Source organism: Protopterus annectens, chromosome 6.part0 (assembly GCF_019279795.1).
Source record: "Protopterus annectens isolate FY-2018-M chromosome 6.part0, PAN1.0, whole genome shotgun sequence".
Classification (NCBI taxonomy): domain Eukaryota; kingdom Metazoa; phylum Chordata; order Ceratodontiformes; family Protopteridae; genus Protopterus; species Protopterus annectens.
Genome location: NC_056737.1, coordinates 1,383,679,653 through 1,383,690,320, shown reverse-complemented (window position 1 = coordinate 1,383,690,320; position 10,668 = coordinate 1,383,679,653).

The window sequence follows — 10,668 nt, the reverse complement described above, 5'->3', positions numbered from 1 at the left end:
ACTATTACTGCAGCTACTACTAATAATAATATTAATTATAATAGCAATAAATATAAGAGCATTAACTGATTAGCTAATACGAAATTACAGTTGAGGAATTATGCTTTATTAAAATTAGCAGCATGTGTGAAACACTGAACAACCACATAATGAACTAGTACAGGCAACCCCCACTCAGACAGAAATTAATATTGTCAAGGTAAATTCCTTAGCACTGTGGTTCATAGAAATGATCACTTTTCCAGGTTTCTTAACTGAAGATAACTATTTATTTTGTTAAGACATTTTGTTTTTTTATACATGTAAACTTAATCTTGATGTCACTTTTGCATCACAATCAAATGCATTATGATCCTTCCTGCAAGAAAATGCTATTAATGATGGTTAACAAACTCATGCAAATGTGTAGTACTGTATTATAATACCAGATTCTGCTTCGGGTGTTAAGAGATTCTTTTAATATGTATTTTCCAATGACATCATTTCTTAACAGTTTATGAAAATGAATATATTTAATTTGGCATTGTTTAAGAAATGGGAGGGTATAAGTCTTGAAGATAAGTGACAAAGGCCTAAAGTATGACTTTTGACTTCCAAACTTCCTCCATAAATTTATAAGCTGTATACACTAAAGTTAGTGTGGACAATTATAGTGGGAAAAGAGACGCACACCAGCAAGGGGAGAAAAGGCTTCAGTTCATGAGCAGTACTGTAAATGACAGTTTCCTTATGGTAAAATACTTTCTCTGGACATTTAGCTCAAAATAATTTTGCAAATATATTAAAACTGCATGCAGTAAAAAAATATATATATATCTCATTGATGAAAAAGCTGAAGGTGACTGTTGGTGAACTGGGCAGTGAAACATTAATACGTGTCAGATGTTTGTGTGTCCAGACAGAGACAAGCTGTGCTACCTAAGGAGGACAACAGAAAGGCATTGCAGCAATGAAAGAACAAAATGCAATCACATATAGGGAGTTAGGCAATATGTCAGTGGGTCACTAACAAGTAGGCCAGAATGTATGTATGAGTGCATACCTTATAGCAAGACTGCAAGCCATGTAGTTGAAATGAAAAACATGACAGCCAAATGGATTAAAAACTTAACTAACACTACAAAGATAAAATGTGTTAAGTATTTAGTACAGAATGTAATTTACAAATTGAAACAGTAACAAGGAGGGTAAAATTAATGTAGAAAATATATATTTTATCGGTATATTGAGGTTGACAACTTTACAACAGTCCAATAGCATACTACCCTCAAAAGATCGCAGTCAGAAAATCCAGCTAAGCAACATGTGAAGACAACGCCATGCCCAATAAATAGTATAAATCAAAAAAAGAATGATACAAATCTAAGTAATGCAGATGCAGATCCCATAATGATGGTTAAGGTGCTTGCCTTAGAAACACAAGGTGCAAGGTTTGATTCTCACATGGGGTAATTGGCTAGGCTTAAAATGGCCCACGAGGACAGTTAGCCTAGTACTAATCTATGATCCTATGATCCTATAAGACAGCCATGTAGGAGAAAAATTGAAAAAAAAAACAAATACGACTCCAAAGTTAAATGGTTTAGTCAACAATTTAAAAGTAACAAAAAATGCGAAGAGTGAGAACAATGCACATTCCAGGGCTACAAATATTTAATAAAATAAAATATAAAAATAATAAAAGTTGGTGGGCTCTTTCACAACATAAACAGTAGCTTCATCGGACCAATGTAATATTACACTATAGAGAAATATTTAAATAAGACAGTGTCACCAATCATAGATTAGATATAGGAGGCATAGCAAAGTACAATAATATTATTTATTATTCATTTATTTATTTACATTTGTTGACCTGGAGTGTCCGACTGGACGTAGGTCCATTTTCAGTGTAGGCCCGGGGAGAAAAGCTCCACAGTTAAAATAAACAGACAGTAGTTACATTGGATTACATAGCGATTAACAATTTAACATAGCAATTACTTACAACATATTTACAGATGAAGAACATAGTAACCAGCCTTTCACCGATATGATGAGGTCTGACTCCTTGATGAGGCACATCGCGAAATACATTATATTCGCTATGTTGTTTTGTGGTAAAGGTACGCTTACATTTTTAGTACAGAGTTCTCGCTATATTAATTTTTTAACCTGATATATGCGAAGTTGCATTCGACACACCACTATCTTAGTAGAGATGCTAGATATTGAAACGCGATAAAACTTGCTGTTTATCTAAGGATTTTAATGTTTTTAACACCATGAGGAGAGAGAATGTTCAGGGTTTTTAATGAATGTAGCAACAGTTTTTTAATGATTGTAGAATGATATAGGACCAAGCACAATGCTCCTTTTATTTTTAGAATGTATCAGGGTATATGCATTTTTTACTTATTTGCATGGACATTCTGATCATTAATTGTATATTTGGATGGAAGTATTCCTTCTAAATATTGTTGCATTTAACTATGTTAACTTTTTTGAGTATCTGTTCCTTTAAGACAAGATAACATGTGACATATCAATTTGTAATGTCCAATAGGAAGCTTAAGGATGGTTTAAAAATGATTCAAACAGTTTTATTCATTGTTTTAAGAGTCTGAAGAAGCCTTTGGCGAAAGCGCTCACTCATTGGAATAAACTTTATTATTTTTTATGAATGCATCTTATTTGAAGTTCCTTTGAATCTCTGCTTTTCGTTTCATTGCCACTGGAGGGTCACACACTTGGATTTGGATAGTAACCAACCATGTTACCAATCATGTTAGACATTTACTATTCATCTAATGGCCATTCAGAGAAAACCTAAATTAAAACATTACCACCAGTGATAGGTGGCTTAACATAACATTGTTACCAATCTCATTACACATTTGTTAACCATTCAGTGGCTTAGAACATAGTAATACAGCCACTCAGATTCCACTTAATATCAGAGCTTTGGCCGGCTAAGGCTTAATATCAAAGCTTTGTCCGGCTAACATCTACCTGAAATCAACTGGACGTATATGTGAATTTAAGTACACTTTTTATCTGCTCTTTTGCATATAGTACTGTATTTAATTTATTTATTTGTGTTTTTCACTCAATATTAACTCAACTGAAGTTGTGGCTGTCTCTCTACAGAGTACTTTTTAGAATTTCTGTGTAGCCATTGATAGCAGTGGGGGGTAGTTTCAGCTCATCGCTGACATCCTGTCTTGCCTTATATAAGTGGCACATTTTGAGTTATCTCTGTTTAATATCAGAGCTTTGGCCGGCTAACATCTACCTGAAATCAGCTGGACGTATAAGTAAACATAAGTACACTTTTATCTGCTCTTCTGCATATAGTACTGTATTTAATTTATTTATTTGTATTTTTCACTGAATATTAATTCAACTGAAGTTGTGGCTGTCTCTCTACATTTAGTTCCCCACCCCCCCTCCTGTTCTTGTTTTGGTATTAATGTTGGTGGCTTTGAAATTGCCCGCCCCTCTTGTAGATTTGTATTTGGATACTCCTTCTGGGCCCATCTCATTTGCTCACTCAACTGAGTGCAGTGAGATCATATTCTGATTTCAGGCACTCCTACTGTGTACAAAGAGAGCATTTGGGAAGGACAACCCCTGTAGCCTCTTAATCCTTCTCTGTTCCTTCCCTCAAAAAAAAAAAAAAAAATATATATATATATATATATATATATATATATATATATATATATATATATATATATATATATATATATATATATATATATATATATATATATCTTATTCATCTGCTCTTACTGTAACTGTCTTAGTTGCTCTTCTGCGTGCTATCTGTTCAGTCACTCTTACTCTGCACTTATTCCTGCTTGTTAGTAGCCTTCTAATTTACTGCCTTCTGCACTTGTTTTTTAGTCATTTGTTAATTTAATTGCATTTATCTGAACTGTATTTGTCATAGTGTTGCTACACACTCGGGTGTGCTGGCCTGCACTACAATTTGAATTATATTTACTGCCATTTTAGCTGCTTTTCTGTAACAAAAAAAAATTCTAAGCTTGTTTCCTGCCTTTCCTGTAACTAGTCAAGTCCAGATACAGACTTGCTGTATCCAGGACTGTTGGTAAGCTTCTGAGCCCCCCAAGCCTTTCTGTGTTGGAGGGAAGCCTTCTAGTTTATAAGTGGGAGTGGTAAGCACTAGGTAGCCTATCTACCACGGGAAGAGTGGGTTTTGGCCCTGAAATTGTAGTTCATTGGTCGTTTGGGCAGTTTTTCATCACTTTTTACTTTCTGGTTAAAAGCCCGTTTTGCGTTTGGTCCCCACCTTTCCTATAACTAGTGTAATCCAGGTACAGATTTGCTGTATCCAGGACTGTTGGTAAGCTTCTGAGCCCCCCAAGCCCTTCTGTGTTGGAGAGAAGCCTTCTAGCTTATCAGTGGGAGGGGTAAGCATCAGGTAGCCTATCCATTGTAGCTATTGGCTGTTTGAGCATTTTTTTTCCATCTCTTTCAACTTTCTGGGTTGAAAGACACACATGCCTGTTTCCCGCCTTTCCTATAACTAGCCTAGTCCAGTTGCAAAGTTGCTATATCCAGGATTGCTAGTAAGCTTCTGAGCCCCCAAGCCTTTCATGTTGGAAGAAAACCTTGTAGCTTATCAGTGGGAGTGGTAAGCACTAGGTAGCCTATCCTCCATGGGAAGAGTGAGTTTTGGTCCAGAAATCGTAGTTTATTTGGCCGTTTGGGCAGTTTTCCATCTCTTTCAACTTGCTGGCTTAAAAGCGTACGTTTGTACTTGTTCCCCGCCTTTCCTGTAACTATTCTAGTCCAGGTACAGATTTGCTGTATTCCAGGACTCTTTGTAAGCTTTTGAGCCACCCAAGACTTTCTGTGTTGGAGGGAAGCCTTCTAGCTTATCAGTGGGAGTGGTAAGCATTAGGCACCCTATCTACCACAAGAGGAGTGGTTCCTGGCCCAGAAATTGTAGCTATTGGCTGTTTGGGCAGTTTTTTTTCATCTCTTTCAATGTTCTGGTATAAAAGCCGCACTTGCGCTTGTTTCCCACCTTTCCTGTAACTAGCCTAGTCTTGATACATAGTTGCTGTATCCTGGACTGCTGGTAAGCTTCTGAGCCCCGGAAGTCTTTCTATGTTGGAGGAAAGCCTTCTAGCTTATCAGTGGGAGTAGTAAGCACTAGGTAGCCTGTCTACCACAAGAGGAGAGGTTCTTGGCCCAGAAATTGTAGTTTATTGGCCATTTGGACAGTTTGTCCGTCTCTTTCAACTTTCTGGTTTAAAAGACCACATCTGCACTTGTTTCCCATCTTTCCTGTAACTAACCTACTGGGAAGCACTAGACAGTCTTAAACTGATACTAGCCTTCTAGCTTAGGATAGAGACTTTGGAGTGATTAAGTATCAGTTTTCTGTACTTTCTTGCTGTACTTAACTGTTTTCTGCCTAAATGCAGATTTTCCAGCATTTATTGTGATTTAAAAGCTTGTTTTTTTCACATATTGTACTTATATGACTGCCTGCACTTTTAAAAAGTTGTTTTTGTTTAAATAATTTGCTTAACTGTTGTAGGCTATCCACTAAAGTGTGATAGCCTTTTCTGATGGTTTGTAGTCGTTTAAAGCTGCTTTAAGTGTATTTTTTACTGTTTTTGCCTTATCTTTTCAAAAAAACAAAAAAACAAACAAACAAAAAAAAGTCCTTGTTTTCCGCCTTTTTAAGCTAGTATAGTTCAGTTTTCAGGCTAGTGCTGAATTCAGGGCTGTGATACTAGTTTCTGAGTTGCCCATACCTTACTTGGATAGAAGGAAGTTTTTCTGTTCACCTGTGAGAGAGGGGAGCTTTGAGCAACCTATCAGTTCTTGCAGGAGTGGTTCCATCCCAGAAGTTAGTAGTTTATTGGCCATTTTGAGCTAATTTATATCTCTTTCATTTCCCTACTATAAAAAACATGTTTGCATGGTTTTGTGCACTGGGCAGTGCCAGTTAGCTATGGTTAAATTGTTCCTGGCTCCATTAAGTCTCCTTTTCAGTTTTTCCCTTGAAACCAGTCTAACTCTCAACCTTAGCACTCAAAAAGCATCTTACAGCCAAGCACTTGCTAAGACCTAATAGCAAGCACTAATATACCCTGACACTGATTGCCCAGCAGGGCAAGGTTCTTTATTCACCTCTCACCAACCAAGCGACTAAGCAGCTCATCCTACTATTCAGGCATGACCAAAGGGCAACTTCAGGTGCACTCTCCAGTCCAGCTGGTGAATCTGGGTATCCTAAGGCAATGTTACAACTGCATCATGTACATAGACAACCCTCTCCTCCTACTACAAAACACTAACATATGCGAGAGATGCAATTATACAGCCAAACTGGAAGCTAAGCTGTCTCCACCCAAGACTGGAACAGACAGTCAAGAGGAGGAGGTTAACACTTGCACCACAACTCCAGCTGCACATAGACCTACTAAAACAGCACTGGCAAAAAATAAACATAAATACACAAAATCATACTCAGAGGCTCTAAATTAAAACCCTGCAAAAGCATCAGAGACCTCCAAAGCAAACATCCAAACAACCTACACTTCCCGTCACAGACAGACAACACATAAAACACAAAATCAGTGTGCTGCACAATCACAGCCCTTACGGCGAAATAACATACCTAACACACTAGTAATAGGTGACTCTATAGTCAGGCACACTGATGTCCCACTCACTAGGCTGGAGAAGCAGAAGGTTACTGTTAGCTGCCTGTCATGCGCCAGAATCCACCACATAACAAAAGCACTCAGGTCACTCCAGAACAAGTACAAATATGACTCTGTCATTGTTCATGTTGGAGTGAATGACTTAAGATGTACTTCCCTGGACTACATGAAAAGAGACATGGAAGAGCTCTCTGATCATGCATCCCAGGCTAGTATGACCCTGACCCTGAGTAGCATCCTGCCCTCACCAAGAATGACACCTAAGTATAAAGAAAAAATTATCAATTTCAACAATTGGCTAAGTTTCTGGTGTCATTCAAAGGGGATCCAGTGTCTGTCAGCCTGGGACGACATGCTCAACAAGCCACGTTACTTCACAAGAGATGGCTTGCACTTGTCACCCCTTGGCTTTCAAATACTGGCCAAGGCTCTTGCTGCCCCTATAGTGCCTTTTTTAGGCAAAGCTCAGAAGTCAAACCACCTCCATAAACAGTACAATTAACAAAAAACTGAGGGTTATGCTACTCAACGTTAGGAGTTTAAATCTCAAAATGCACATGCTCGAAGCACTCCTTGGTATGGAGAACGTCGACATCTGTGCAGTAACTGAAACCTGATTCAAGGCTCCAGAGAGCACCCCAGCACTACCAGGCTACAACTCATACCACACGTTTCAGCCACAGAACACTGATCGAAACACAAGGGGTGCATCCATATTCATCAAGGATACCTACACCTCCAGGTTAGTGGCGTAGCATAATATCTCTGAGATCATCCATGTGCAACTAACATCTGGCAAATCTGCAATTCAAATTGTGACCTGCTACAGATCACCCTCCATGACCCAGGACCACAACTCCACCTTTCTGGCGACACTGGAAAACATGAAGGTCCTACCAAACACCCTGATATTGGGCGATTTCAATTACCCTACAATTCATTGGGAAAACTACTTGAGTACAAATTCCCAGGCCCAGCGTTTCCTGGAATTCATCAACTCACACACCCTGGATCAGTTGGTAAACTCACCTACCAGAGGTGAAAACATGTTGGACCTGGTCATCACCAACATGGGCGACAGGTGTTTCACACCAGAGGTCAACCCATCACTGGTTTGAGCAGATCATAAACTAATCACTCTGGATGTCCACACCCCATCACCACCCCTAACTAAGGAAACCACAGTAAAAAACTTTTCTAAGGCAAACTTCACCTTACTTAAGACAGAGGTGGTACATTTCACAGCCCCCAAGCTAAAGGGTAACGCTGCCCAAGATGCAGAAACCTTTACAAATGCACTCTATCAGCACCTACAAGGATGCATGGATTGTGCCATCCCTAGAAAAAACAAGACTCACTCCTTTAAGAGAAGGAAACTAGTTTGGTGGACCCCTGCAATAAACAGGCTATACAATAGAAGGAGGAAACTCGTTTAGAAAAAAAGCAAATCCCAAGAAGGAAAGACATCCCTGATAGTTAACAACAGTTGCATATCAGCAAGCCTTTGGCTTCTCCTCACAATAAACACTCCCTTCTAACATATTTCCACACTAATGATTAAAACTCTTCTTAGCCTAGAATCATACCTAGGCCTCATACATGAAAAGTAAAAAATCTACCACTAACCACTTCTACATTGCTGTATCCCAATGATGTAACCTCCTGGCTTTTAAAAATGGTTTCAAAGGGACTTTAACAATCAAACCCTTACTCCTATCCACTTTAACTTTAATAACCCATCATACCTTAGCGCTTTCAGTTTTGTTTTGAATATCACCTTGTCTAATATTCACTTTATTAACCTCTAAAACATTAAACATAAAAAAGTGAGCTTCATCGCTGTGAAGAATATGTTTAGACAATGCATTAGAAGAAGAATTAATCCTTATCTAATACAAGTGCTCACTGATATGATCTTTCGGTTTCCTATCATGCAATCGAATGTTGTGAATGACAAATACTGGAAGGCCGAACTTGGTAGTCTGAAAGTTGTGAATGTCAAAGCCGCAGAAACCTGAATTCTTTCCCAGGGAAAGAATTCAATTGGCTGTTTCTGCGGCTTCGGCATTTTCTGACCGGGTCAAGGTAGGTTTACGAATGGGTAGTGACGGACTTTAGAGTTAGGGCGCAGGTCAGGTAAGTGTGTGATAGTGACAGACTTTAGGGTTAGGGCGCGGGTCAGGTAAGTGTGCGGTAGTGACGGACTTTAGGGTTAGGGCGAGGGTCAGGTGAGTGTGCTGTAGTGACGGACTTTAGGGTTAGGGCACGGGTCAGGTAAGTGTGTGGTAGTGACGGACTTTAGGGTTAGGGCTGGGTTAAGGATAGTGCATAGACAGTGGTGTATGTTAGGTTTAATGTAGGTTTTGAAGGTGTTTGGTGTGATTGCGTTATGTGTGTGTTTTTTGGAACAGCGAATGTTTTCCCTGGGAAAAAAAATTGCCGTTTTGAAGTGTCGATGTCATCCAAATTCGATCTTCCAAATTAGAACTTATGGTGTTCGACATTTTGGAAGTTCGATTTTGTGATATAGACCCTGATCTTTCAACAGGGAGTGTTTATTGTGAGGAGAAGCCAAAGGCCAGCTGATATGCAACTGTCGTTAAATGTATTATTTTAGTTTGCAATTTCTGATTAGTTTGGCCACTATATTATATGTTTTTAATTGTGGAACATGATTGACTACAATTTTATACTAAGTAAAGTTTGAACAGCTGTATTTTGACTAATAACCTTGCAATATGATTGGTTATATTTTTTTTTCCTCTCTATTTGTGGTAGAAAATGCATTGTAAGGAATAATTGACTTTAATACTACACTAAGTGGGATCTGAGTGGCTGTATTACTATGTTCGAAGCCACTGAATGGTTAGCAACTGTATAGTGAGACTGGTTACAATGTTATATTAAACCACCTATCATTGGTGGTAATGTTTTAAGTTAGGTTCTTTCTGAATGGCCATTAGATGGCTAGTAAATGTGTAACATGATTGGTTATCGTGCTTTGTTATATCTCTTATTATTGGTGACACTGTCTTATTTAAATGTTTCACTTTAGTGTAATATTAAATTGGTCTGATGATGCAGCTGTTTATATTGTGAAAGCTCTCACCAACTTTTATTTTTCTTGTATTTTATTTTATTAAATATTTTTAGCCCTGGAATGCATGTTAGTCCTACTCTGCATTTTTTGAAAAAAAAAAACAATATCTAAGTATATTGGGCAGTTAGTATTCCCACCTCATAAAAACTGTTGAGAATTTAGTAACTTACACTTTGGTTAACAGTGTAAGACATTCTTGAAGACTTCTACATCACATATTATTTACCTCAAAAGTAACAACTGCAGATTGAATCCCCAGCATATGTGGCCCTGATATGAAGTTTGCTGACAAACGTGTTATGTTAAAGATGGCACAGATATCCTGATGATGCAGCAGTAAATACATGGCAGCAGACGTCTTCCAGAGCATACCATCCCTTAATTGTACATGTGAAGTACAGTAGCAGTCCACACATGTATCAGAGACTTGTTGAAATGCAATGAATACCACATATGCAAATTCCGTATCACAAGTGCTCGCAAATACACAAGAAAAAGCATGGAGAGCTGATGCTTCATCAGAAACTGTTCCAGAACTATTACTGCACTGATCAGAAACTGTTCCAGAACTATTACTGTACTGTGTTGCATTTTCATAGCAATATGAATGGCACATGGATAGTCACATGGGAAATAGCCATAACAGAATCATTTAGTGGTCTTTACCTCAGAAGAAGGCATCTGTCCATCCATTCATCCATCCATCTACCCACAACCATCATCAGCATTATATTCTGTGTGTCCTCAAAAAGATAACAATAACAACTTTAACATATGAGACTGACAGTTTAAAATTCTAAAAGTTAAAGTACTAGAAGCACACTTTTTCCCCAACGTTTCCATTGTTTTTCCACCCTTGTCAGGTGAAATGGGGTT